The following is a 7,400-nucleotide window of genomic DNA, read 5'->3' on the forward strand; positions in this document are numbered from 1 at the left end:
TCTTTCACAAACCATGGCTAACCGAATCCTCGGGTGCCTGCCAACAATCTCATACCATGAAGGAGTGCCTTTTTATTTTAGTTTTATTATGATGATGACACTCCCCCCAACCTTTGATTACACAAGCCATGGCTAACCGAATCCTTCGGGTGCCATCCATCAATCACATACCATGGAGGAGTGTCTATTTAGTTTAATTAATTCGGTACTGGGAATCCCATTGCCAGCTCTTTTTGCAAAATTATTGGATAAGCAGATGAAGCCACTAGTCCATTGGTGAAAGTTGCCCAACAAGATTGAAAGATAAAACACCACATACTTCCTCATGAGCTATAAAACATTGACACAAATAAGGATTGCTAAGTTTTGAATTGTTTAAAGGTAGCACATGAAGTATTTACTTGGAATGGCAGAAAATACCATGTAGTAGGTAGGTATGGTGGACACAAATGACATAGGTTTGGGTTAAGGTTTGGATGCACGAGAAGTATTCCCTCTCAGTACAGGTTTTTGGCTAGCAAGGCTAATTAGCAAGCATAAGAGTTGAAGGAAACAAACAAATATACATGTGATAGAGACAATCATGCATCTTCCTTGTAAGCACAAACAATTTTAACTTCAGAATAATAAGCTATGAGCTAACAAGAAAGAAAGACAATGAAACAACTACATGTATTTCTCTTTTCTACTTAAACCTCAAAGTGTTGTTGCTATTGACCAATGCTAAGTTTGCCAAAACCAAATAGATTCATTCAATGCCCCCAGAGTGATACCAATACTAATGACAAGATAAATCATATAATAGAGATTGCAAACTAAAATAAGATGTGCAATATGTAAATGATAAGACTTCTCATTAGTATTCCATAACGATAACTCACACCAAGGGATACATAGATAACCAACTAAAGGAGAGATACTTCCACACTGCAACCCATCTTATATGATAACTTCCCTATTCATGATATGACACTACTTGACAATCAAAAGTAAAAGATAGTGATGATGTGATACCGCGGCACTCCCCCAAGCTTGGAACAAACCAAGGGGATGCCAATACTGATGATGAATTACTCCTGCGGCGATGGTGGTGATGAATTCCCGTTATCAAACTTCCAAGGAAGAGGCTCTCCATCAAGAAACGACATCTTGGTCTCGGGAATCCTGAAACTAGCAGCACGGCTTATGTATTTAAACCTGTTTTCATACTCACAGTTCTGATTCTGAACGTCATAGAGTTGTGCTTGGAGCTTTTTGGTGGTGTCGTGAAGTGAGAGGATGTCGCCCCAAAGCTTTGCAGTTTCCTTCTCATGTTCAGCAATGAGTTCAGACACAATCCTGTGGAAGATATCCACCTCACGCTCAGCCATCTTGTTGTATTTGAAAACCTCTTGTTCTAGCTTCTCCATCCTGTCTTCCAAGCTTCCTTCTCCTTTAGGACCCTGGACATCCTTGATCTGCAGCTCTCCTTCAACGAGCAGCAACTCCTTGGGGTGCATCCTCAGCTCCTCCATGTACAAGTTGCCAACATCCTTGCAGGAGCTTTCCTTCGGAGTTTCCGACGAAGACATGATGGCTCTAGATCCGAAGCAAATCCTGGCAGAAACAGCTCGAAACAAAACACATCGAGAAAACGATATACGGACCTCCAGGGGTCCGGGGGATTATATAGCAAAAATTTTCGCGACATAAGGAAAGTACCAGATCGAACCAGAGTCGGAAAGGGGCGACGAGGCGGCCAGACCATAGGTCGGCGCGGGCCCAGGTCAGGCCGCGCCGGCCTATGGTGGCACGCCCTCGTGCGTCCTTTCCACTCCGTTTCGAACTCGTAATTTTTTATATTTTCCAAAAACAGCAAAAATATTGTTCGGAAAGTAAATTGCGAACTTTTCATTACCAGTACTGTTACCTATTCAAAGTCGAGTTCTGGCGGACTGTCAATTTGTCCTTTGATGAAAGCCTCCGGTGTTTCCACTTGAATAATATCAACATCAACATTATAAGAATCACCCGAGATATAATGCTTGAGTCTTTGTCCATTCACCACTTGCGTAGCATTGCCTTGGAGAGAGCTAATTTTGATTGCTCCTGAACGATACACCTCCTCAACAACATATGGTCCTTCCCATTTCGAGAGTAATTTCCCTGCAAAGAGTCTGAGACGAGACCGATACAATAGGACTTTATCCCCAACATTAAATTCTCTTTTGATAATCCTTCTATCATGCCATTTTTTAACTTTCTCTTTAAAGAGTTTAGCATTTTCATAAGCTTCACTTCTCCATTCATCTAGAGAACTTAATTGCAACAACCTCTTATCACCAGCTAGTTTAGGATCTTTATTTAATTCTCTAACTGCCCAATAAGCTTTGTGTTCTAGTTCTAAAGGTAAATGACAAGCTTTCCCATAAACCATTTTATAAGGTGACATTCCCATGGGATTTTTATAAGCAGTTCTATAAGCCCATAGTGCATCCTTCAATTTACTAGCCCAATTCTTTCTAGTTTTATTAACGGTCTTTCCCAAAATAGATTTAATCTCTCTATTTGATAATTCTACTTGACCACTAGTTTGAGGATGATAAGCGGAAGCAATTCTATGATTAATACCATACCTAGCAAGAGTTTTTCTAAAACCTCCATGAATAAAATGAGAACCTCCATCAGTCATAATATATCTAGGGACTCCAAATCTAGGAAAAATAATGTCTAAAAGCATTCTTAAAGAGGTCTCACCATCATCACTTTTTGTAGGTATGGCTTCCACCCATTTAGTAACATAATCAACAGCAACAAGTATATGAGTATTACCTTCTGAAGATGGAAAAGGTCCCATGAAGTCAAATCCCCAACAATCAAATGGTTCAATAACAAGAGTATAATTCATAGGCATTTCATTACGTCTGGAGATATTACCAACCCTTTGGCATTCATCACAAGATAAAATAAACTTTCTCGCGTCCTTGAAGAGAGTTGGCCAATAAAAACCTGATTGTAGAACCTTTTGCGCGGTTCTTTCTCCGGCGTGATGTCCTCCATAAGCACTACCATGACATTTACTCAATATTTCTTGTTGTTCATATTCGGGAACACACCTTCGCAGAATACCATCCACTCCTTCTTTATATAAGTGTGGGTCATCCCAGAAATAATGCCTCAAGTCATAAAAGAATTTCCTCCTTTGCTGAGCTGAAAAGGTTGGAGGCAAGTACTTTAACATCCCTCAGATAGGGCATCTTCTCAATTGCTTCAACTTTAGCTCTATCAACTTCAATACCTCTCTCAGAAATTTTATGTCCCAATACAATTCCTTCATTAACCATAAAGTGGCATTTCTCCCAATTAAGAACAAGGTTAGTTTCTTCACATCTCTGCAAAACTTTATCAAGGTTTCGCAAACAACTATCAAAAGAATTCCCATAGACGGAAAAATCATCCATGAATACTTCCACAATACTCTCACAAAAGCCATGAAAAATAGCAGACATGCATCTTTGAAAAGTAGCAGGAGCATTACATAAACCAAAAGGCGTACGCCTATAAGCATAAGTTCCATAGGGACAAGTAAAAGTGGTTTTCTCTTGATCTTTAGCTTTAACAGCAATTTGTGAAAACCCAGAATAACCATCAAGAAAGCAAAAATGAGTATTTTTAGACAATCTTTCTAACATTTGATCAATAAATGGTAAAGGGTAATGATCTTTCTTAGTAACTTTATTAACTTTTCGAAAATCAATGCACATTCTATACCCTACAACTGCTCTTTGAGGGACGAGCTCATCATTATCATTAGGCACAACAGTCATTCCTCCTTTCTTGGGAACGCAATGCATAGGACTAACCCATCTACTATCAGCAATAGGATATATAATACCAGCTTCAAGAAGTTTTAATACCTCATTCCTTACCACCTCCTTCATCTTCGGAATTAGACGACGCTGATGCTCAACAACAGGCTTTGCATCATCTTCCATATTAATAGCATGTTGGCAAATAGAAGGAGAAATCCCCTTCAAATCATCAAGAGTGTAGCCAATAGCTCCTCGGTGTTTCTTCAATATTTCCAATAACCTTTCTTCTTCAAACTCTGAAAGCTTAGAACTAATAATAACAGGATATATTTTCTTATCATCAATATGAGCATATTTAAGATTATCAGGTAAAGGCTTTAAATCAAAAACAGGATCTTCCTTTGGTGGCGGTGTTGTACCCAAATCTTCCACCGGTAAATCATGCTTGAGAATAGGTTGACGAAGAAAAATTTCCTCAAGCTCATCTCTTTCTTTCCTAAAAACTTCACTCTCGCTATCCTCCAAATGTTGCTGCAAAGGATTGTTAGGAACAAGAACAATAGATGCACATTGCTCCATTTTAAAATCATCACTAGGCAAATCAGCTTTATAAGGAGTTTTGGTAAATTTAGAGAAGTTAAACTCATAAGATTCACCAGCAAATTTAGTCAAAATTTTCTCTTTCTTGCAATCTATAATAGCTCCACAAGTATTTAGAAAAGGTCTACCAAAAATGATAGGACAATAATCACTAGCAGCAGAACCAAGTACCAAAAAGTCAGCAGGATATTTAATCTTACCGCATAGAACTTCCACATCTCGAATAATACCAATTGGAGAAATAGTTTCTCTATTAGCCAGCTGAATAACCACATCAATATCTTCAAGTTCACAAGAATCAATTTCGTGCATAATCTCCGTGTAAAGCTCATAAGGAATAGCACTAACACTTGCACCAATATCACATAATCCATAATAGCAATGATCACCAATTCTAACAGATAGCATAGGAACACTAACTTGTTTGGGTTTATTAGGATGTGAAACAATATTAGAAGCATCTTCACAGAAAATAATATGACCATCCTCCACATTTTCAATCACAAGATCTTTAACTATTGCAACAGCAGGTTCAACTTTTATTGGTTCTTTAGGTTCTACAGGTTTCTTTTCACTTTTATGAACCGCACTATTTATAACGGAATACTCCTTCATTTTAGCAGGGAAAGGAGTTTTTTCAATATAAGCTTCAGGAATAACACGATCAGCAGTTTCAACTACAACGCATTTATTAATAGATGAATCAATTTTATCTTTATACGATTCATGATACTTATCAAAATTCTTCTTTGGCAATTCATAATGAGAGGCAAAAGCTTTATAAAGATTTGCAGCAACTTGAGAATCAAGACCATATGTAGCACTCATATTACGGAATTTATCAGTATCCATAAAAGCTTCAATGCATTTATAATCATAAATTATACCTGATTCTCTATCCTTGTCATTCTCCCAACCTTCAGTATTTTCTTGGATCCGATCAAGAAGGTCCCTTTTAAACTCTTCTTTGTTGCGTGTAAATGATCCAGAACAAGAAGTATCCAGCAAGGTCTTGTCTTGAAAAGAAAGTCTTGCATAGAAATTATCAATAATAACATTACCAGGAAGCTCATGAATGGGGCATTTGAGCATTAAAGACTTCAATCTCCCCCAAGCTTGGGCAATACTCTCTCCATCATGAGGCCAAAAATTATATATGCGATTCCGATCCTTGTGAATTTCACTTGGAGGATAGAACTTAGAATAAAACCGGGGCACAATCAAGAGAATCCCCATTATCCAGTAATTTATACCAATGCGCCGCCTTACCAGACACGATAAAGAGAATAGTTTCTTCCTCACTTCATCCATAGAAATACCTGCACACTTGAATAAACCGCATAATTCATGCAAGAACAATAAATGATCTCCGGGGTGGACAGTTCCATCCCCTTCATAGTAGTTATCCATAACACGTTCAATAATTTTCATAGGTATTTTATATGGTATCACTTCCTCACCTGGCGCCTCATCCACTACCGTTGCAGTAGTAGTAGATTTCCCAAATTGAAATTGAAGAGAAGATCTCTCCATAATGACTTATGGCAGCAGGCAGAAATAAAATCAGCACAAACAGTAAAGGTTTTCCTTACCAATTCCACTTACCAATAGCGCTTCACTCCCCGGCAACGGCGCCAGAAAATAGTCTTGATGACCCACAAGTATAGGGGGTGTATCGTAGTATCTTCGATAAGTAAGAATGTCGATCCCAACGAGGAGCAGAAGGTGTTGACAAGCAGTTTCGATGAAGGATTCACTGTAAATGCTCACAGACAAGTATTCAGGGGGTTTTGATGTAACAGTTGAATAAAGTACGAGTAAGTAAAGTGCGAGAGTAACAATTGCAGCGAGTGGCTGATACGTCTCCAACGTATCGATAATTTCTTATGTTCCATGCCACATTATTGATGTTATCTACATGTTTTATGCACACTTTATGTCATATTCGTGCATTTTCTGGAACTAACCTATTAACAAGATGCCGAAGTGCCGATTGCTTTGTTTCTGCTGTTTTTGGTTTCAGAAATCCTAGTAAGGAAATATTCTCGGAATTGGACGAAATCAACGCCCAGGGGCCTATTTTGCCACGAAGCTTCCAGAAGTCCGAAGACGAAACGAAGTGGGGCCACGGGGTGCCCAAACCCTAGGGCGGCGCGCCCCCCCCCCCTTGGCCGCGCCGGCCTGTGGTGTGGGGCCCCCGTGCCCCTCCTGACTTGCCCTTCCGCCTACTTAAAGCCTCCGTGACGAAACCCCCAGTACCGAGAGCCACGATACGGAAAACCTTCCAGAGACGCCGCCAACGCCGATCCCATCTCGGGGGATCCAGGAGATCGCCTCCGGCACCCTGCCGGAGAGGGGAATCATCTCCCGGAGGACTCTACGCCGCCATGGTCGCCTCCGATGTGATGTGTGAGTAGTCTACCCCTGGACTATGGGTCCATAGCAGTAGCTAGATGGTTGTCTTCTCCCCATTGTGCTATCATTGTCGGATCTTGTGAGCTGCCTAACATGATCAAGATCATCTATCTGTAATTCTATATGTTGCGTTTGTTGGGATCCGATGAATAGAGAATACTTGTTATGTTGATTATCAAAGTTATATCTATGTGTTGTTTATGATCTTGCATGCTCTCCGTTACTAGTAGATGCTCTGGCCAAGTAGATGCTTGTAACTCCAAGAGGGAGTATTTATGCTCGATAGTGGGTTCATGCCTGCATAGACACCGGGACAGTGTGACAGAAAGTTCTAAGGTTGTGTTGTGTTGTTGCCACTAGGGATAAAACATTGATGCTATGTCTAAGGATGTAGTTGTTGATTACATTACGCACCATACTTAATGCAATTGTCTGTTGCTTTGCAACTTAATACTGGAGGGGGTTCGGATGATAACCTGAAGGTGGACTTTTTAGGCATAGATGCAGTTGGATGGCGGTCTATGTACTTTGTCGTAATGCCCAATTAAATCTCACTATACTCATCATGATATGTATGTGCATGGCCATGCCCTC

The sequence above is a fragment of the Lolium perenne genome, chromosome 6, assembly GCF_019359855.2.
Source record: "Lolium perenne isolate Kyuss_39 chromosome 6, Kyuss_2.0, whole genome shotgun sequence".
Classification (NCBI taxonomy): domain Eukaryota; kingdom Viridiplantae; phylum Streptophyta; class Magnoliopsida; order Poales; family Poaceae; genus Lolium; species Lolium perenne.